Here is a 23984-nt window from a genome sequence, read left to right on the forward strand (position 1 = left end):
AGAAGTACAAAACTTATTATTAAATAAATCTTTGTTTAAACTAGAAAGCTCCTTTTATGATTTTTGAATCTGTAGGGCTTATTTTGTAAACAAGATGTGAAGCAAGATGCCTACTGATGTTTTATTTTTATACACAAACATTCACACACACACACATGCACAAACACACTTGTTTTGCTTTCTATTTCAAATTACAGTCATTTCTTGATATGTATAGTGGTTCTAAGTGAAAATTCATAGAGTCGCATTTTTATGATATATGCATTTTTCATACAGCTTCAGCAAAAGAGTTACATAAAATCATGTGTAAGAAACTAATGAAGTGAGTGTTCAGTCATACAATGTCTGAGAAAGTTATCAATCAAAGATCCTCTTTGAAATAGTTATTAGAATATTTCCTAAAGCAGGAAGAAACACAAAGCAAGAGAGGGGAATAAGAAATTAGAAGACATGGTGAAGAAACCAATTAGTAAAGCTTAATGAAAATATAATAGAAAGGAAATATTTAGTCTATATTGAAGATAATTTTACAAGCAAAGACTTTATGTCTAATACAATGCATCAGGACATGGTTAGTCATGACTTTAATGTTTCTATTGTGTGATACATGATTTTATTTACTCAATCCAAGAAACAATGTATGTGTCTCATAAATAATGTCTTATTAATAATATAATAGTATATTAATGTATTTTTGCAATATAGATCAGTGTAAGTTTATTTTACAAAGAAAGTCATCAGGCAGACTAGCTTTTTTTGAATTTTTTATAATTCCCTGCCCTTTGTGAGGGGAACTCCTCCTTCCAATACCATTTATAGCAATATTTTGTTGTCAGAAATAAAATCCTGCTATAAAACTAACAAGCTATCACTTACTAATCTTTTAAAGTTTTGTTTGTCTTTCTTGGGTCTATGCTGGGCTTGTTAGTCACCTCAGTGCCTATGACTGGTATAAACCTCAAGGATTTTATGCACTCTAGTAGCTGTTTATATTATTTTCATGAACTTCTCTTGAACTATGAAGACAGATGAGTATGATTGATGAAAGGCCATTGTCTTTCCTGAGCCACAGGCAAATATTCAAGGGCTGTTTGATTTTGTTTTCTATAATCAGTTCTTAAATGTCTATCTATTTCCCTCAAGGTATCTGAAATAAAATCTGTCCACTATTTAATAGTGACTGAAGTATCTTGTACAGCTTTCTCTGTTCATTTACTCTAATCAGGGTATTAGAATTCTAAAGGCCCTATAAAACTCAAATAGCTATTTTTGAGTTCTTCTAAGTCTTTCTTTGTGCTATAATGAAGTATGTTAGGTATTACTAAGCTGAACAGATGAAAGTCTAGGAAAATTGTCAGCCTCGCATTTCCTTAGATAGCCCTCTTATATCATCATCAGTAAGATCAATGCATTGTTTTATATTCATAAAACTAATATTTATATTTTTATCATGTAACAGCATTCATTGATATTAACATTTTAAAGTTTTATTATATTTAATATAATTACTTTAAAGGATTAAAAATAATTCCTAGACCTCCATTCAAAAAGTAAATAAAAGTATAATACTGTTTTGGTGTATGCTTACATAAATAATTTATAATTTATTAATTATCAACCAGTGGATGGCGTTAATGATTGAGTTGAATAAACTTTATATGTTAAAAATATGTATAAATAACACATCCACAATTAGAAGAAATATAAAATTAGAAATTTTATATTTCTAATTGATCAAAATTGATCATTATTTCTCAACAATTTTGGGTTTTATGCTGTATAATAGGTTAAAGAATAAAATTCACTGGAAGAATTCTGAAATACAATTTTAAACAAATTCCAGCCAAACATCTCTGGTTGGAGCCAACTAAGCAAGGCTGAAGTAACTGACTGGAACTCTCAAGGGGCTGCCTTTGGCAATGGTGACTTTGTGTGTTTCCTCACTCTCTACTTCAGGAATCAACAACTCTATGGAAATTAGAACTACAATAAATTTGGTTTATTCTATTGACAAGAAGTTAATTTACCTTATGGTTAGGATTTATTGGAGTTAAAAGCAATTAAGCTATGTGATCTCTTAGATTTGAAATTAAAAATAAAAGGTGAATGGAGGCCCACACTTGAGTATCTTGAATGCTGAAAGCATGGGGGTTACAGATCCAGCTAGAATGGAAGAGATAGTCAGGTAACAGAAGGAAGAATTGTTAGGAGCTGTTTTAAAATTTTTCTGGTGTTATTTGTAATAGATAAACTTCTGGGATTTATTTGTCTATGGCATACTATTCAAAGGAATAGTATGAAGTTTCCTTAAGTATCCAAGCATAGTGATAAGATGATAGAATTATAGAAAATGACTGAGTTAACCAACATTTTACAAATTAGTTAGGAAAACTAAGAAATAATACATGCCTAAGAAACACAGAGTGGATTGAAACTATAGGTGCAGTCACAAAGCTGATACCCTCCTAGTAAGATGGTAATAGTTTTTACTTTCAACAATGCAAAAGCAATCAGAAGAGAGAGCAGTCAATGAGGGATGAAGTTTTCAGGGAAGATTTTGAGGAATACTATTGGGCAAGGAAAAATTAGTAGGAGATAAAAAGAGACCATGCCAAGCAAAATTTTTTGTCTGTTTGTTTGCTTGTTTTATTAATTTAGTGCTTATATCATTGGGTGGAGAAAAAAAATGATATATAATTATCCCTGTTATTAACATGAGATTGACTTTCAGGTGAGTATTATAAAAATAGTACCATAACTCATAAGCACCTGTCATTATAAACAGAGTAGATAACTAGCATCTGTAACAAAATGATAAAACATTATGTTTGTAAAAGTCCAGTATAACTTCCAACCAAGATGGAGGCCTAGACAGACATGATGCCTAGAACTAAGAAGGAATACAACTACCTAAAAGGTAGAGACAACCAGAAGTTCCAAAATATCAAGCTGCATGGAAGTACAACAAACAAAAATATAAAGAAAAAATACTCATCCAGACAGGTAGGAGGAGTGGACCCAGGGTGTGGTGGTGGCAGCAGCAGCAGCAGCAGCAGCAGGCTGATGGAAAGCACAGTAACACATTTTGGAAAGTTGGGAGGGATACCTGGGGAGTGTTCCCAGCTCCTGACCACACCACGCAGCTCATGGTCCCAGCACTGGGAAAAGTCAAGTCTCATTGCTTCTGACTGTGAAGACCAGTGGGGGTTGGGGTGGAGGCAGAAACTGCCGGTCTCTCAGCAGAGTATGCTTGTTTGAAGGGCCCTCATGGTCCTGGAACATCCACAGACCCACCCACTCTGTGAACAACAACCAGGGCAACAGTTAGAGAGGCACAGGTCCCATAAGAAAGTGGGAGAAGTGCCTGGAAGGGGGGTGAGTGCTGAGAAGGTAACATTGTTCCCTCTCAGACCCCTACCCCACATACAGCACCACAACGTGGTGAAACTGATGAATACTTAAAGCTCCGCCCCTTACAACATAACAGGTGTGACAGCTCTACCTGAGCCGCAGAGGCAAACAAACACAGGAGCCTATCAAGTTGAGGAGACAGAAAAGTATGGCCCAAAAGGGGGAATGGATCAAGATTCCAATCGGAGAACTAAGCAACGAAGAGATAGCCAACCTAAGAGATGCAGAATTCAAAGCACTGGTGATAAAGATGCTCACAGACTTGACAGATATCCTTAAGTATGGCAAACACATAAGGGAAGAAGTGAAAGCTATGCTAAATGAAATAAAGGAAAATCCACACAAAACCAATGGTGAAGGGAATGAAACTGGGGTTCAAGTCAATGATCTGGAACATAAGGAATAATAAAACGGTCGACCAGTGCAGAATGAGGAAACAAGAATTGAAGAAAATGAGGAGAGGTTTAGGAACCTCTGGGACAACTTTAAATGTGCAAACATCTGAACCATAGGGGTGCCAGAAGGAGAAGAGTTAGAGCAAGAAATTGAAAACTTATGTGAGAAAATAATGAAGGAAAACTCCCCAAATTTGGGAAAGGAAATAGACATACAAGTCCAGGAAGCACAGAGAGTCCCAAACAAGCTAGACCCAAAAGGGACCACACAAGACACATCACAATTAAAATGTCAAAGGTTAAAGGTAAAGAGGGAATCTTAAAAGCAGGGAGTTACCTATAAAGGGGTGCCTATATGACACTCAGCTGATTTCTCAAAATAAACTTTGCAGGCAAGAAGGGACTGGCAAGAAATATTCAAAATGATGAAAAGCAAAGACTTACAATGAAGACTACTCTATCCAGCAAAGCTATCATTTAGAATGGAAGGGCAGATAAAGTGCTTCCCAGACAAGGTAAAGCTTAAGGAACTCATCATCAACAAACTATCATTATATAAAATCTCAAAGGGACTTAATTAAGAAAAAGAAGACCAAAATTATGAACATTAAAATGACAAGAAATTCACAACTATCAACAACTGAATCAAAAAAATAAAAACAAAATCCAACTAAGCAAACCAGAATAGGAACAGAATCATAGGTAGGGGGATCATTTGGAGGGTTATCAGCTGGGAGGGGGAAGGGGTACAAATGGGGAAGTGGTGCAGGGATTAAGAAACATAATTGGTTGGTACAAAATAGACATAGGCAAGTCATGAATAATATAAGAAAGGGTGAAGCCAAAGAATTTTTTATGCATGACCCATGAACATGAACTAAGGGGGATTGGGATTGCTGGAGGGAAGGGGGGTACTGAGCAGAGGGGAGCAAAGGGGAAAAAATTTCAATACTGTAACAACATAATTAATAAAATATACTTTTAAGAAAAGTCCAGTATAATTGTCTATACATCATTGCAAAAAACAAAGAAGTAAACAAACAAAGTTAACAAAGCAGACCTGAGACTGTTATCCTTAAACAGTCCTCCTTTCGAGTTTGGCTCTTGGCTAGTAAAAATGGGCATGATGGCAGAAAGTTTCTTACACTGATAATTTAGTTTTCCCAAAAGGTAAGAGTGGCTCACTGTACCTAGAAGCCACAAATAATGTTATTTATGCTGAACACCTGCTTTTCTTCTGGGCATCTGGGTTTTGGTACATACTAAGCTGAGGGTGCCTATGTGACAAGCCGCCAGCATAAACCCTGGGTGCTAGCCTCTAATGAGCTCCCCTGTTAACAACATTTCACACCTACGGTCATGGTTTGATGCTGTATGACTTTACAGGAGAAGACATTTCGAAATTTGCACTCAGTTGTTCTCCTGAAGTTCATTCTCTGTGTGTTTTCCCTTTGCTGATTTTGCTTTGCAGCTTTTGCTGGTATAAATCATGCTGAAGAGTACGATGATATGTTTAGTCCTCCAAGTCTTCCTAGTGGCCACAAGACATGAGGATAGTCTTATGGACTCTGAACACAAAACCAAGGAAATAATAAAGGAAAAAAAAAAAATTTCAAAGAAAGATAAGAATGTCTCCAAAATATAAAAAGTTTAAAATAGTCTACTTTTTTGCATGTAAAGAAAATTGAAATATTGAAGAATGATATGTACAATGACAATAAAACATCAGAAATAAAAATTAGAAAAAAATTCCATTTTCTATAGCAACAAGAAAAATAAAGTGTCTAGGAATAAATTTAACCGAAGAGGTAAAAGACCTGTATTCAAAAAACTATAGAACACTGAAGGAAGATATTAAGGAAGATCCAAATAAATGGAAGCATATACTGTGTTCATAGATTGTAATAATTAGCGTAATTAAAATGTCTATACTACCCAAAGCAATCTATAGATTCAACACAACCCCTATTAAAATACCAATGGCATATTTCACAGATCTAGAAAAATATTTCAAAAATGTATATGAAAGCAAAGAAGACCCCAGATAGCCTTGGCAATCTTGAGAAAGAAGAAGAAAGTAGGAGGAATCATAAAACCTAATATCAAACTATATTACAAGGCCTCTGTAATCAAAACAGCCCGGTACTAGCATAAGAACAGACACATATATCAATGGAACAGAATAGAGAGCCCAGAAATATACCCAAGACTTGACAGTCAATTAATATTTGACAATGGAGGTGCAAGCATCAATGGAGTAAAGATAGCCTCTTCAATAAATACTGTTGGGAGAAATGGATTGATACATGCAAAAAATGAAACTAGACACCAACTTATGTCATACATAAGAATAAACTCAAAGTGGATAAAAGACTTAACTATAAGTTGTGACACCATAAAATTTGTAGAGGCAGGAAAATTTCAGATATTCCACATAGCAGTATTTTTGTTGATATATCTTCCAAGGCAATTGAAGTAAAGGAAAAAATAAACAAATGAGATTACATCACATGAAAAAGCTTCTGCATGGCTAAAGAAACCATCATCAAAATGAAAAGGGAACCAACCATATGGGAGAACATGTTTGCCAATGATACCTAGACAAGGGTTTGATCTCTAAAATATATAAAAAGCTCATATGACTCAACATTAGGAAGTCAAACAATCCAATTAAAAAGCGGGCACAGGACTTGAACAGACACTTCTCCAAGGAGGACATACAGAGGGCCCATAGACATATGAAAAGATGCTCAGCATTACTAGCCATCAGAAAGATGCAAATTAAAACCACAATGAGATACCACCTCACACCAGCCAGAATGGCCATCACTAATAAATCAACAAACAACAAGTGCTGGCGAGGATGTGGAGAAAAGGGAACCCTAGTGCACTATTGATAGAAATGCAGACTGGTGCAGTCACTGTGGAAGACAGTATGAAATTTTCTCAAAAACCTAAAAATAGAACTGCCTTTTGACCCAGCTATTCACAAGAAATTCTCTATAGGGTAGATTAAGCTTTCCTCTTCTCCATAATGTGTCTAGACAGGTGATTATATTAATAGCTTCCCTTTCCTCTCAGACAATGAAAATGAATCCAGGTATGCTCATGTATCTCAAACTTTCCAGTATCCTCCCTACAAACTGGAAAAAAAAAATTAAAACTCTAGATGTGAGAATTTAAGCATACGAATCTATAACTATTTGTGAATTCTAGAGGTGTCGAAAATCTATTTTTGAATCCATCTTGTTATAGTCATTCTTCAAACAATAAATAAAGACAAGTGACCAAGAAAATTCTGACAGTATTCAAGGTTCAAGGTTACCACCAGGATGACATATCAGGGAAGCAAAGAAGAAAATTTTAGAAAAATAGACTGAAGAAATGAAGAGCAATTATAGTACAATTTCAGGTTTTATCAATTTCTAAAAATAAATATGTTATTCATACAAGGAGAGAATGCAGCATGCATAAATTAAATAAAACCAAAATTTAAATTTAAGGGATAACTTTTGGCAAGGAGAGAGTACAGTGTCAGCTTAGAAATAGGACTGTGATGAAGTGGGTTATTTGGAGAGGATTTCTTCTATAATTTCTTATTTTCAAATATATAGGAGTAGATAAATGGAATTTACATTAAAATATGTCAATATGGCATCTACTATGATAGAAAAATAGTAATTTGTCCTCTGGCAAAGAAATCAAAATTGACAAGAAATGGCATTTCACAGATATCAAGTTCAGCCTAGTGATGGGCTAAGCATATTAAATAAACAGAAATGGGACTTTCAGAGTAAAGATGTAGTGTATCAGACACAGACAATTTTATTTAAATAGTTTCAATTTTTTGCCTATGCTTAAAACAGTGACAGAATGAACACAAAAATTATAAACCTCAAATGTTAAATATTACATTACATCCCTGGAAAAACCTATTTACACGGAGATCATAGGGGAGGAAAGTTTATAACCTTTTTAGTTTTACTTTTAGAGCATTTTTCCTCAAAAAATGTGAAAGAATAGGGATATTATTTCAGCATGGGATGTAGAATACAGGAGTAAATATCTCTTTTTCTTCATATATAACATATGTGTGCATTTTTCTTTAAAATATCTTAATTTAAATAGGATATATGAGAAAATTGCACATTCTATTGCATAGTTAATAATTTTCTTGAAGAGAAATTATATGCAGCTATATAATTTTTCAAATTATTTTGTTTTATTTTTAAATATACAGTCGGATAGAAAATGCCACAGATTCGAATCCGTGAACAGAATGACACACAAATCTTCCCACTACAAACGGGCACCCCTTTCCATTCATTGCTCTTGAGCCTTTCTTGTCTTCCAGGTCACATGATTTAAGATGTAGATAGTTCATTGGTAAGCAAAGCAGTAGCATGTTACTAATATGGCTATTTTGGATTGAAAAATCAAAATAGTTTGTGTAGTCCTTAGTGCAATCTGAAGTGGAAGTTAGTGGTGAAGATCTGACCTGGATCACTGATTAAGTGTTAGTGGAATGAGATCCAAAGAAGAAAAAACATCCCATATGAGCCTTGGAAATACAAAGTAAGAAAAGAAATACCTAGTTGTTTTTTGAGCATCAATCTGAAATAAAAGACAAATTATTTCAGTGATAATAACCAATAGTAAAATAGCACTCAATAGACAGAAAAAAAGATTAACAAAGGTTAAATGTGGGAATCTTTATCTGTCCATCCAGTAATTTCAATGATCCCTTGAACATCACATCAATGATGATAACAATGATCTTTCTGAAAAAATAATTGAAACACTTAAAAGAGAAAAATTTTGTACTAATTTCTTGCTTTTGGCATCTGAGATTATTCCTCTCACATATACTATTAATAACAAAAATATCTTTATAGGGCAGATTCAGCAAAATGTAAGCAACCAAGCTTCAAAAACTCAAAAGATAAGTACATATACAACTTCCTCCCATAAAAGAATATGTTGAATGCATTAGACTGGTGTGCTTAACTTAAATCCTAGGTATAGATTACTGAAGAGATAATTTGGAAAACATTAAATAAGAAATAAAAGATGCACAGTTCATGAGGATTCATAATAATTGTAAAGTTCTATTCAGGTATCAAGCTGAATGAAGAAAACAAAGTATGTGTGTGAGGCTGGGGTTATGTTCAAGAACAATTAAAAATTAAAATCTGATTTATAAATAAATATTAGCATTGGCAGTTACTATTTATACAAGCCTTAATATGTACCTAATATATTTTTACAAGTATTAAAGCTTAGAGGGGATAAAATTCTTATCTAAATTCACTTGCCTAAAAAGTGACAAGAAATATACCAAGAAAAGGAGAAAAGTCAAAGAATCTTGTTAATTGACTTCATACTGAAGAAGAAAGTATGGGTATAGGGCCCAAGTTTTTCCTAGCCTTTATCTTACTTAACATGACAGGATATAGAAAACATATACACAAAGCTATATGATATACATTTGATGTTAAAAAAATGTATAAGGAACTAAGACAGTCTAGAGATTTCAGTTTTCAATAAAAATAATTTTAATAACTATAAATCTGAGAATGTACAGTTAGTTTCAAAACTTTAAAAATAAATTTATTCTAGGTATGCATGGCTGGTTCCATATTTATAGATTAATTGATGTAATCCAGCATAACAGACAAAGCAGAAAAATTATGTGGTCACGTCAATTAAAGCAGAAAACTCATTTGACAAAATACAAAACTACATTTCATGAAAAAACAAACTAAAAATAAAGAAGAAATTTCTCAACTTTATAAAAAACATCTTTAAAGAGTGTGGCTAATATAATACTCAATAGTGAGAGACCGAATAGTTTCTCCCTTTAAACTCCATGGATATCTTCTCTCACCGCTCTTTCTCAATATTGTACTAGAAGCCCTAATTACTTCCATAGCACAAGAAAGACAAAATGTATGCATATTGGGAATATGAACTCATGACTAATAAATGTCTTTCTTTACAGATGACATAACTGTCTATGTAAAAAGTTATTTAATTGTCCACAAATATGATTTATAGTAACACCAAAAAATGAAGTTCTTGGATATAAATATAATAACACATGTATGAGATCTGTATGCAGAAAACTATACAACATAGATGTAAGTAGTCAAAAATCAAAATAAATGGAGAGATATTCTGTGTTCATAGATTGAAAGATCCAGTATTGTTAAAGGTCCAATGCTTCCTAATTTAGTCTATAGATATATATATATATATAATCTCTATGCAATCCAAATCTAAATACTAGCAAGCTATTTTGTTGATGTGGATAAGCTGATTTCAAATTTTACATGAAAATGCAAACAACCTAGAAATAGTCAACAAAACAGTAAAGATCAGCATTGAAGGACTAACACTACTAATATGATGACAATATAAAATTGTGGTAATCAAGAGGATTTCTGTTTGGTCTGTTGAGTAGCAGCAGCATTGTACTTGAACACATTTGTCCTGGGGAGGAGGAACCAATATTGCCCCTTTTGCACCATCCAATGTGTCATATGCTGAAATCAAGTAAAGCACCATGAAGGTGATCCATGAAGGTCCAATGTAAGAGAAATGAAAATAAGAATGTCCATGTTTCACTTACTCAAGCATGAATTACTCTATCCTAGGTTTGCTTAAATAGCATTATTTGATAATTGCCTAAATATCTTTCAAAAGAAAATACCTTGTTTATAGAGTCTATGGGTACTTTGTTATACAATACATATCAATGGTTTTATTTAGCTAAAAATTTAGATCTGACTCTCACTATATTCAAAGCTTTTACAAAATATCTTTAGCATTTTCCCTTCCCTTTGTATCTGAACTATTTTAAAAGCTGTTTATTGCAATTTCTAAAAGCCAATTAAAAGATCCCCTGTTGACTCGCATAGAGACCTCATATGTACTTCAAAAAATTCCTGGTTGCAGAATAATTTAATGAGATAAAGTAGTGGATTTCTAACTAACTTAAAAGTTACATGCACTGGACAGGGAGCCACAGGGAGGAAGGTTATTAAAGGAATAAAGACGAGAAGAAAATCCATTTTATCTCCTGCATTTAATATTTGGTTCATATGATGTAATGGCATTGAACAGATTGGGAAGGAAATTGAAATCACTAGAGTTTTTATAAAGCTACAAACTAAGAGTTTCAATAAAAGGCACTGTACCCTCATTTTAGTTCCTTTTATAATGTCCCAAAATGTTTTGCTGCAAAATTCTATGTAATTTATTCTTTCTTAAAAACCCAAATTATATGAATATTATTGCATTTACAATTGTCAAGCTCTAATCAAAGAAGGTTTATTTGATTTTTTTAAAACTAAATATCCATACTATTTTTAAAAAATGTCAGCCTGTTATGTATTCTACAAAGGAAATTTAAAAGGATTTAAATGATAAAGGGAGAAGCTACAGCAACAAAACAGGAAGTGTTGGCAGAAAGATAAGGTAGGGAGTGAAATCAAATTAAGTTTAAGAGAGAGATTATTCTGACAATTGTCATTACTTTAACCCAGATGCAAAGGGTAAATGGAAGGTATCAAATATTTTTAAATGAGTGTAGGAGCGCCACATAATCAGAGTTGAGACTTGAGAAGATTGATTCTGGCTGAAGTACAAAGAATAGTTTAACAGCTAGAGAGGAGGCAGGGCACTCATTGATAATGACATCCTGTGCCCTGGCAGGTGTGGCTCAGCTGGTTGGAGAGTGGTCCTGGAAACCAAAAGGTGAGTGTGTTCCATTCATAGTCAGGGCACTTGCCTAGGTTTCGGGTTCAGTACCTGGTCAGGGCCATGCAACTGATCAGTGGTTCTCTCTCCTTCTCTTCCTCTATCTCTAAAGTCAATAAACATGTTCCCTGGTGAGGATAAATAACAATAACAACAACAACAAATAATAATAAAATCTTGATCACTGCTAAGAGAACTCATAGTGAAGAAAGGGAGAAAATGGGACCTAGGAATGAATACTGAACATCTAAATATTAAAAGCCTAAAGAAAAGTAGGGGAAAGTTAAAATGACTAAGAAGAAGTTGTCATAATTATGGTTAAAAAAAAGAATCAGGGGAGTGTGTGTCAAAGAATCAAGTAGAAGAGAATATTTTTATACTGTGAGATTCTTCTGAGTTTGAATAAGATCTGAGGATATATTGACCAAATTATACTCATAACCTAGCTCAAGATTTACTTCCTGTATATAGCTTTTTCTGAAATCCGTTTCACACTGTTGTTTTTATATCAGCATTTTCCTATCCTATATTATCTAGGTAACAACAGTGTTTCAGACATGAGAGCAATGAATTTCCTGACCCACAGGTGCCCACAGAGAATTGGGATTTTAAATAGGAAGTACTTAAATATCTGTCTACCTATCTACCTACCTATCTATTTATCTGCCTGTCTGTCTGTCTATGAAATATCAACTGGACTTTATTTTTTATAGTAGTTTTAGATTCACAGAAATTTCCCATATACCTCTGTCCTCACACATGCATAGCTTCCCCATTATCAACATCCATGTTTTCTTACATTTAAACCTAAATATTTGGGGGATGCTAATGTAAATGCTGCAAGTTTTCAATTTCCAATTACAATTGTTTATTACTGGTATATAGGGTAGTTATATAATTTGAATAATTTCTATAGTACTCTGTTCAAGTTCGCTGATTTTGCTATAGCTAATATGCTATTAAAAGCTTCCAGCAATTTATACATTTACATTTTAGGTATATTTTGTTCTATAAATGTTCGATCACTCTTTTCTATTACTTCTATTTCTATATTTAGATTCACCATCTGCTCCCTCATTATTTTCTTAAAAATCCTTACACATAATGTTGAAGTATTTTAAAGCCCTTTTATGATTACTTTAACATCTCTATTAGTTATGTGTATTTCTTATGACTAAATTTTTCTTAGTTATGAGTCATAATTTCCTTCTCATTCACATCTCATAATTAAAAAAAATTTTTTTTGACAGTATAGGTGCAGTGTTGTTCAGTGTCTGGGTTTTGTTATCTTTCTTTGAGGAATGTTTCATTTTATTTTCCAAGTTAATTTACTTTTGGATTGTCTTGATCCTTTCAATAGTTTGTTTTAAAGTACTATGAAGTATGTTCAAGATAGTTGTTATTTTATGTCATGATAGCCCCAGTGCAAAAGTATCATGTTTCCTGGCTCTTAACTGATGCCCATAGTATTCAGTGGATTCTATAAATCCAGTCCCTAGTCATCACCTTGTAATTGTACTTTGCCTAACAGTCTTAAAATTTTGTAAATGATAGCATGCTCTATATAATACATTTCAAACAGGCTTCAATTCTTTACTAACAACATTTGTTTATTTGGAAAAATGACAGAAACAGTGCCTTCATATTAAAAATAGAAGGCGGATAAACTAAACTAAATGACTTAGAATATCAGTCTTCTTTTAGAAGCGGTTATGACTTCTAGTATGTAAAAAAAAAAAAAAAATCCTCTGTTCCTATTGCTAACCTCAACACTCTGAAGGTTTTCCAACAAGCAAGACTTGTTATGCAGAGCAATAAATGGAGGTATTTGGAAAAAGGCCAAAGTGAGTCATTTGGTGCTTTGGTATGAGTTGTCAAGTCATAAAAAAGTCAGTTTTTAAAAAATCACTTTCCTTGGAAATCTGAACAAAATGAGTGAGAACCCCAACCGTCGTTCTCATCAGATCTGAGGTAAAAATAAATAAATAAATAAAAAATCACTTTAGAATCAATAACTGGAACCTCAGTTAACTGATTTCAGTTCTGACCTTGACTTTGGAACGTATTTCCCACTGCACTGATTGTGAAACTGTAGATTTTAGACAGTTTTCCTTTCATAATCCAAATGTCATTTTCACATCAGTTATTGGCTGTCCTGTCCACCATTCAGAGACAGAACAAACATGTGCCAGGTAGAATTTATATTCCTAGAACACTAATGAATATATTGTGAGATTTTTAGCAAAAGCATATTTGTTGCTATGAACCCTTAGATCCTTTCCACTAAATGATTTAAAATGAGACGTAGGTGGAAATTTGCACTGTTTATTTGTTTAGCCCCATCTCCCAATAATAATTCCATACATATGAGAAAATTAAGGGGCACGGATAACAATACCTGCTGACCAGCTTAGGGTCTCTGCGCTGATGACAGTTCCGTTCAAAACGACCTGATAGTCCAGCAGTCTGGAAGTGGACTTCATCCCAAACACATGGTTACGTTAGTGAACGTAGAGTGAAATGAAGCACAACTAACCCTCATGAGCTGTCAGAGTCCCTCACTGTGAGTGCGACAATGTTCCTTTAAGGTGCTCTTCCCTTTCCCAACATAAAAACCATGACAAATTTCATTTTCAAGGATTAAAGTGGTAGAGGAGCATTTAACTTTATGAATAATTTTTATTTTTTAACTGCCATAAAAAATTTGAGACCTCCGTATGACGTTATATGCCTGGGAGCCTGAATTTTTTATTAAGCTCCAGCTGATCAACCTGGAAATGTGTTGTTTTTATGTTTCCAATGAGTTTTAAAATTGCTTCCAACCTCCTTTAAAAAACACTTGCACAAGGCAATAGAATTAGATATATTTGATATAGTCATCATTATTTAACATACTCCAAAGATGTGTTAAAGTCAGTATATATTTCTTCCCTAGATGAGAATTGTAATTATTAAGAGTGGATGCAGCTATATGAATTAGCAAAGAAAATAAATTTCATTATATATATTTTGAAAATAGTAAACTTGGAAAATGCTTTTAATTTTAAGCTAGTCTCTCACTAAACATAAACTATAGACACTGGGAAATTTATTTACTCATTTATTACTAAAATAATAAAGGTAAACTAAGAAATAATTTTAGTCAGACACATAGTTCATTCATTCATACTTTCATTATTATTTCTTTGGCAAGAAAATAAAAACAGGATAATTTTTGTGGAAAAATATCTAATTTTGTTTGGAGCACACTTCAAAAAAATTTTTTATGTTTAAATAATGCAAACCGTAAGAGAAACAACTTGTTTTAATCTGAGGTCTCATTTATGACTCTTATGCTTGCAAAGGGCAAAATATTACAGTAGGAGAGAAAATTCTGCCACTGTTAAATATCATAACTTTCGAATGTAGAAGAGTTCCCCACAATTAAGTGTCAACACTCTGTCATTGTCCCGGTTCTAATTCATGAGGAATCCATTTGGAGCAGTTCATCACTTATTCTAGATGAAGAAATTATAGCTTTCTTTGAGCATAGGGAAAAAATTATTTCCAATCAGATGCCATTTTATCCAGACACCCATAAACTTAGATGTGGAATCATTTTGGACAGAATCAAGATATGGGGTCTACATTAGACCACACTATTAACAGAGGTGGATTTTCTAAGTAGACATGGTTAGCATAGGGAGAGAGTTCAATGCACATCTAGAACTGCTATAAAAATGTTTAAATAGAAAAAAGAAAGATGAAAGAAATGCTCCAGTAGCAAGGGACTGTTAAACAAATGATGGTACCAATACATGATAAAAATATTTAGCAGCAATAAAGATTAAGATTAATTATAAATTCTATGAAAGAACATATTTAATTATTTGTCACTAAGATAATCTAAGATAGTGACTGAGATGGCCTTCACATTTCCCTCAGCTGGAACAAAGTTTAACAGCCTTCCTGCTGCCAAAGAAGACAGCAACCTTATATCCCAGCTTCTTTGGGGGGCAGGAAGCTAATTAACTTCAGTGGGTACCTTGCTTTATTTTGTAGGAATACCTCCTTTCATGAATATATAATATGAGAAAGTTTATGTGTTTGACACCATATTGGACAAAGAAGAACACTGAATTAATTAAATTAAGCATAGGTTAATAAAAAATATACAAAATGAAACATGGATATATAAAGAGACAGAGAGAGACATTGAGAAAGAGAGACAGAGAGAGAGAAATGTAATGAAAAAGAATAAGAGTTTAATAGATATGTAAAAGATATTTCTAGAAGAAAAAAGAAAATATCAATTCATAGATCCAATGAACGTAGCATACCACAAACAGCAGAAAACCAAAGATAACCTCTCAAGCACAGTACAATATAAAACCAAAGATAACCTCTCAAGCACAGTACAATATAAATGTTAAAAACCAAAAACAAGGGGAAAAATCTCAAAGCCACTAGAGAAAAGGTACATTGCTTTCAATGAAGCAAAAATAAGAAGATAAGATTGGCAGCTGACACTTCAACAGAAACGAGGAAAGACAGAGGAAATGCAATAACTTTTTAAATTGCTGAAAGAACATAACTGCCAACCTAGAATTGCATACATAAGAGAATATACCTTCAAACAAGGTAGGTAAAATAAAGATATGTTAAGATAAACTAAGACTGAGGGAATTTGTTGCCAGTAGCTCTGCAGAATAAGATAGAAATGATTTCAATAGTAACATGGGCATTGACAAGGTAATAAAGATCAATATAAAAGGTAAGTCTACGTATCCATATAAACTATTGTCTGTACAACACAATTATTGTAATGTTCTGTGAAATTTAAGTTATATATATAGAATTAAAATGCGTGACAAAATGATGCAAAATGTGGTGGAAATTTAAACTTTCTAATAATTAAGCAGGCTAGAAATGATAAATTATTTGTATCAGACATTAATAAAGAATGCATATGCTAGGGTAACTAGTAAAGGGATAGTAAAAGAACATATAATAACTAATGAAAGGAACAGAAGGAATCATAGAAATGTTTGATTAATCTAAAATACAGCAGGAAAGCAAAATCAAAGAAAAACAGTTCAGACCTACACAAAATGAATAATAATATGGTGTATACAAACCCAACATTATTAGTAATTATAGTACTTAAGTTGCATGTAAATGTGTAAATGAAATGTGTGTCTATATATAGATCTAGATAAACAGTTTGGTTAGATAACTATAACTTCAAGCATCTCTATCTTCTCATACAAATAAAACAGCTCATTTCTTGAATGCCCACTTCAAATATAGCTTAAATTTAACTGAATTCATTGTTTTTTTCACCCTCACTCCATATTTTGTGATTTAGAAGAATAATTTGATTTGATTTGATTTTTATCTGTCTTTATTTTTACACTGCCTCAAAAGACCATCTCACATACTAATGGTTAGGAATTGGTGAGCATTTAATATCCATCCACTCAATTCCTTTATGATCATATTACCTTTTAGCTTTCATGTATAAACACACAAGTGATAAATTTTCTATTTAAATTTAATTTTTTTTGTTATTGAATTTATTGAGGTGACATTGGTTAATACAATTAAATAAGTTTCAGGTGTACATTTCTATAACACATCATCTGTATATTGTATTATATGTTCACCGCCCCAAGTCAAGTCTCTTTCCATCACCATTTATCCCCCCAATATCCTCTTCTACCTCCCCCATACCTATCTTTTCCTCTCATAATCATCATACTGTTGTCCTTCTTTGTCTATGAGTTTTTGTTTTGTTTTGTTTTGTTTTGTTTGCTTAATCTTTTCACCTGCCCCGAAATCCCCCTTCCCTCTGACAGCTGTTTATTCTTGTAAAAGGACTTCTATATTTTTAGCTGTTCTCTGCATTTTTCTCCCACTTAGGCTCTTATAACTTACAAATAAAACATAATACAGAAGTCTGGGCACATATATACCACAATTGTGGATAAAAATCACACACCAGCCAACATTTGATGATCCGTTTTATCTAGAGTGGCTCGCTTGACTCTTAGTTCCTTTCATGGGTTATAACTAAGCTCAGAGGCTATTATTTTATAAATATAATTTAAATCCTTCAATAAATATAGCAGCTTCTATGTTACACACAGAATTTTGATTGTCATTCTTCTGTCTTTTTTTATGAGATAGTGAATTATTTTGGCTTTTTAACCTAAAACATCTTGAAATTTCATTATCTCATACTGAGAGACTCAAGCATCTATTAAAAACATAGTCATTAACTAGTCTGTGATATAATGAAAAGAAAATGTTATCTATAAATAAACCACTGTAATTTTAAAATTGGTATATCATGTTAATATATTGACTCAGAAGGAGATCATATGGAGGGTAAACAGTGGGAGGGGAAGGGAGAGAATGGGGGGAAAGTTACAGGGGTTAAGAAGCATAATTGGTAGGTACAAAATAGACAGGGGGATGTTAAGAATAGTAAACTAAATGGAGAAACCCAGGAACTCATATGCATGACCCATGGACATGAACTAAGGTGGTAGATTGTTGGAGAGAAGGAGACACTGAAACAGAGGGGACCAAAGGGGAAAAAAATTAGGACAACTGATTGTAATAGCATAATCAATAAAATATACCTAACAATAAAACAAAAAAGAAATTATAAATGTATAGATTATTCAACCAAAGAAATATATTCTCATGTGGTTCCACCTTCTCTGCATCATCTGAAAGAAACGTATTGTTCTTTTGATGATGTTATATTACATAAGATTTAAGAATGGAAATTACTAGATTTTATTAAATGGGAAAATATAAAAAATGTCTATTCATATGTTGAGTAAAAAAAAATCCGTTCGTTTCAAGTATATGCTATTTTACTCCAGTGACAACTCACAGTGCAAATAAATGATTAATTCTACTGGTCTACATGACCAGCAGATTGGAGTGAGGGAACTAAAAGCAAAGGAGATCAGAACCCTCGGCTGTGTGTGTCCCCCAAGCATAAAAACAAAGGTCCACATTTCCTTAATGCAGTATATCATAGGGCCAAAGAAAATGGCTGATATGTTCAGGCAATTGACTTGAAAAGGAAGTTTATGGAAATTCTTGTCTCAATAATTACCAGAAAAGTACAGCAGGTCCTTAAATAATGTAGTTTTGTTCAATGTTTTGTTATAACATTGAGGGAAAGAAATTGCTTTCCCCAAGGACATGCTTATTGACGGTAGAGAGAGGGGAAGAGGTGGGGGAGAAACGTTGATGTGAGAGGGAGAAACATCAATTGGTTGCCTTTCGTACCTGCACCAACCAGAAGCTGGACCCACAACCTAGGCATGTGCCCTGACCTTTCATTTTAAGGACTCTGCCCCAACCAACTGAGCCATGCTGGTCAAGGCTATTAACTTTTCTTAAATGTATGTACAGCTCACCTTTATTTCAATTTTTAATATTAAAATTGGTTTTGGGGTATTCATTTGTGACAAGCAATACACCATAGAAACTTAACTCTTTTTTACATCAATTAGTCTGTAGCACAATTGGATTTGTTATTGCCAATTTATTTAAAGTCATAATTTCCAAGAAACTATAAAAAACGTTAAGTGAACACTTATTATAATAGAATAATTTCTCATGTGTCCACAGAGAGAACAAGTTCTGGGAAGCCCCCCCAAAAAACCTCACTGAGTTCCCATTAGCCAAAGAGAAATGTATGAGTCTCTGGAGAGACATAAAGGTCAGGGAGAGGGGCATAAATTAATAACATTTTGACAAAAAAACACGAATGGACTAAACATCATATTCCTGTCCCAACACTGGATAATACAATATAAATAGAACCCAAGAATTATGAAGAGAATTAAATTGACAGGTAAATTTCGGCACATATTGACATGGGGCCTCAATATAGAAATTAACTTTTTAGCAAAAAATTAAAACAATTATATTAACTAAACTGAATGAATTTGGACCTTGAGATTTTTCTCCTATACATAAATAATTGGGGGGAAATGGAATAAAGGACAGATAATACTAGGGTTTTGTGATGAAAGAAAATTACTGACACACTAACTTGTAATTATTATGGAGATTAAAATGTATTTTTAAGATATAAATACACAAAATTCATTGATATGGAACATAATGTTGTCAAGAGAGATTGATTATAAATTATCAGCTATAGTAAGAGATTTTTGTATCAGGTGCTTAAGTAACTTGCATATATAGTAATGGCATAAAATTTAGATGTTTTTATCAATAACTTTTACAACATGAGGTCAATTATGACAAGAATATAGCAAAAGATTGGATGTCAAAAGTTATAATAAAATTCAATGAAAAAACATTAAATCTGTAAGTTCAGTATTTTAATATTCATTGAGATATATATGGTTGGATATATAATGTACATATATATGTTATGGATTACACAATTTATAAAATTTAAAATAATTAAAATATAAATATATTTAACTTTGTTATCTTTTACAGATTTATGGTATTCATTTAGATTTATGCCATAGCTTTATGACAAATACATTTTAATGATAATTTTATTACAAAGCTAACCACGTTGCCTTCACTGTTGCAGCTCAGTTGGTTGGATCATTGTCCCATGGAACAGAGGGTCATGGTTTTGATTCCAGTGCAGAGCACATGCCTGAGTTGTGGGTTTGGTTCCCAGTCAAGGCACGTACAAGAGGCAACTAATCTATTTGTCTCTCACATAGATGTTTCCCTCCCTTCCTTTCCCTCTCTCTAAAATCAGTAAGCATGTCCTCAGGTGAGGGTTAAAAAAAATTTTTTTTAAAGCTAACCATGTTCATTGTAGAGAATTTGAATGCCAATCAAAGAAAAAACCAAAAACAATGACAAATTTCTATTATTATCTGCATTTTGTGTACATTTGTAATGGGAGATTAGTTAGAAAAAAAATCTACCTAGAGCCTAACATTCTATGCGCACAATGTAACACTCTACACTTCCCATGAAATGACACAAACAGTCTTAGAACTCTTGTCCATTGACAGTCTTGAGTCCTACAGTTTAATGCAGAATGTTGTAGGCTCTGTGGCCAGACCACTCAGCCTCCAGCATAGTTCCACAACTTACTCGCTGTATGACCTTAACCATATAATTTAATCTTTCTGTGCTTTGCTTTTCATATTGAAAAGAATGATAATAACATACCTAGCATAGTGTGGGAGCAATCACTAGGAGTTCAAAAGTAGAATTTTGTAAGAATGCCAAGAGTATACTATGATGTTTAATAGAAAGATAATACATCTAATCCATGGGATGTATGAGGACTAATTAGAAACTAGATGTTTTATGTTCTGTAAATACTTTAATAAGTTTATTCAGATTTTTTACCATTACTATTTATTCTGTTAATGTCATACAACCATCAGTGTAAGCCTACCCAAATAAGCTGCTTATCTTCAAAATCCATGAACATGAAATACCTAAATATTTTGCGCTTTAAGCACATTTCTTTAGAAATCATTATATTCTCATTTATACTTTAAGAATAAGGAGAAACCAGCCTTCCAATGTCCAAAATCAGGAAAAGTAACAACGTTTTTGGAGGTTACCGTGGATCCTCACTTTTCTTTTTCTTTGTGAAAAGCAATAAAGGCAGACAGATCATGGCCTACTTTTTCCCACCACCTCTCACTCTTAACATTAACAGCTTAGCTCTGGGCAGTATGCAGGCATGAAGCTTTTGTCATCTGCCCTCAATCATCAAATGAGAAATGCTCAGTCTGAGGCTCACAATTATTCAGCTGATTAAAAAGCCCACAAACATATGAAAGAAAGGTCATGCTTTCTGGATATTGCTCAGCCCTGCACTGAGTGAGGAGGCAACTATTCATAAAACCCTTGAACTGTTTTCTAGCTCATGGTATCCTGTAATTCTGATTTAATGTAGTCCAAAAGTACAGGTTTAACAGATGATAAGACATTATTTTCCATGTATATATGTTAATATACGTTATTACATACTATATGTTTACATAATATATACACAGATATACACATTTTAAAATTGATTAATGCTATTTTAAAGAATGTGTGTGTGTGTGTGTGTATTATGTGTGTGTTTATATTCTAAAGCACAGCAGAAACTATGAGCAGTTTTGTAAATACAGGGTTACAGTTGTGAGTATGCAGAACACAGAATTAATTCTTCATATTCTTTTTAAATTACTGTATGATTTTCCATAGGAACAACTGTAAATCTACTTTTGCTCCACCCTGTAATAGCTTTCAGTGGATTATTTAGAAAGAACTTCAACTGAAACCCATTCAAGGATAAGAGCATCTGTACAAATTTTGAAAATACAGTATGTCCCCTTCTGATACATGTAGAAATAAGGGTGAACGCACAAAAATATAGCCTCTGGACCTTCTAACCTCATGTCATCACTTGGGTTTCTGCATGTCGGGTGTTTGGTGAAGTGATTTCAGCACAGATGAAAGGTATTCCCCCATTTGTCAAGTATCTCATTTCTGAATTACAGAGGCAGGCATGTCGGTCATTTCCACACAAACCCAGAAGCCTCAGAAAGAAGCTGAGGCAGCAAAATGAGGTACAGCTGAGGCAAAATGGGGTCATGGCTGAATGAAGCTGGTCACGACAAAAATCGCCGAAGTAAAAGACAAGTGGTGCAGAATTTGGGGGGCAAGGGGGTACACAAGGGGGGTGTGGTGCATTTATAAATATATAAATCACCATTTAGTAAATTATATTAACTCTTGCAAGAAAAGGGTCGATACATATTCTCTATCCTAAAGGAACATTTACTTACTATAGAAAATAAATGCTGAGAATAAGATTAAAAATAAATTTCCTCTTTAATGTTTTCCAGTTTAAGAAAATCTTAAAGGTACATTTACAGCATGGCGCTCATTTATCTTTGAAAAAATGTATAGTGTCTGCTTTTTTTAAAACATTTTCTTAAAGAACAGAGTATGGCTAAGTATTAAAAATATAGACATTCTTATAATATCACTGAGCGTTTGAGAAAAGAAACTGAGTTACAGGTCTAAAATATGCCACCAACTATCTACGTGCCCCTAGTGAGTTACCCAGCCTACCTCAGTCTACTTTTCTATACATGCCCATTACTCAGTTCAAATGATGTACACTGTCTTAAAAGCAGACCCTAGTATTAGACTTGTTTGAAAGATGATTAATAGGATTATGCTTCCTATTAATTGTGTGATCCTGGTTATGTTATTTAGACTATCTGTGCCTCAGTTTACCCATTTAAAATGTAGAAAATAATAGTACCTACTGAATGCATGTAAGGTGTTCAGGACACACTTTAAGATGGTGACGAGAAAGTGGAGTACATACCCAAAAAGATGAACTGACTCGCTGAAGGTCACAGGTTCCGATTAAAACCTCAGGACTAGAGCCCAGACTGTTAAGTTTTACCCCTCCTATTCCATTCCATGCCGTTCCCATAGTGTCTCATTCAATAGTCTTCATGGTGATAGGTGATTTTTTTCTCTAAAATATACTGATTTTGTTTCTTAAAAGAAAGAACATTCGTATTTTTAATTATATAATGAGCTCACCAGTAAGCACTAATCAAAAAGCATAGCTAACCATATGTATAGATATATTTTTATTGCTTTGAAGTGGTATAAAAATATCTGATTAAGTGCCCTTTTTGAACTTCTATTTGGAAAGTATCTAGGCCTGTTTGCTCTTAAAGATTTATTCTGATTATTTTAGAAGAATTGCTACATTTTAGAACTCAAGCTTTATCCTATTTTGGAAATAGAGAAGACTGACACACTGATTCTTCAAACAGATTCCCTAATACCCTTCAGTGCTATTCAGCATAAAATGGGTTTATGATGCAGAGTAAGACCAGAAATCAAAGAATCCTCAACTCAACAAGAAGAAGAGAAATTCCCTGGAGGTATTACTATGGAAACCAAAGAAATTCAGGTTAGCAATAATGGGAGGAAGGGAAAGTCCAGCAGAGAAACAGAGCCACAGACAAATAACACCAAACTCTGTGGTTGCAGCTGAAATACTTCTGATCCTTCACAACGCTTGCCTTTATTCCAAATGGCAGGTCCCAAGATGACTCCAGACTGTGTAAACACCCCTGGACAGCAAGACTAGGCATTCCAACTCAGAGTCACTACTTTATAACGAAAATTTATTTCAAGCTACATTAGGCTTCCCCAGCTGGGCTAAACATGACGGTAATATAATGTTTGTTTCTAAAATATAAAAATGGAGCTTTCATTCAGTAGCCAGTGAGCTGAGACGGGTGTATGTTAAAATTTCCAGTGAACATAAGAGTTATAAATTAGGCCCTGGTCTTCAGAGTTATATATTAGATCCTAATTTCCCTCTGGTTGAAGAGAATTCTGGAGAAAATACTGAAATAATTTAAAGTG

The 23984-nt window shown here is 33.3% G+C and overlaps 1 pseudogene; it reads left to right on the forward strand.

The window, feature by feature from the left end:
* Positions 1-13454: 13454 nt before the first annotated feature.
* Positions 13455-13542, forward strand: LOC150017950 (small nucleolar RNA SNORD116; annotated as a pseudogene).
* Positions 13543-23984: the final 10442 nt, after the last annotated feature.

The sequence above is a fragment of the Furipterus horrens genome, unplaced genomic scaffold, assembly GCF_987537825.1.
Source record: "Furipterus horrens unplaced genomic scaffold, mFurHor1.1.pri manual_scaffold_2, whole genome shotgun sequence".
In the NCBI taxonomy this organism is placed as follows: Eukaryota; Metazoa; Chordata; class Mammalia; order Chiroptera; family Furipteridae; genus Furipterus; species Furipterus horrens.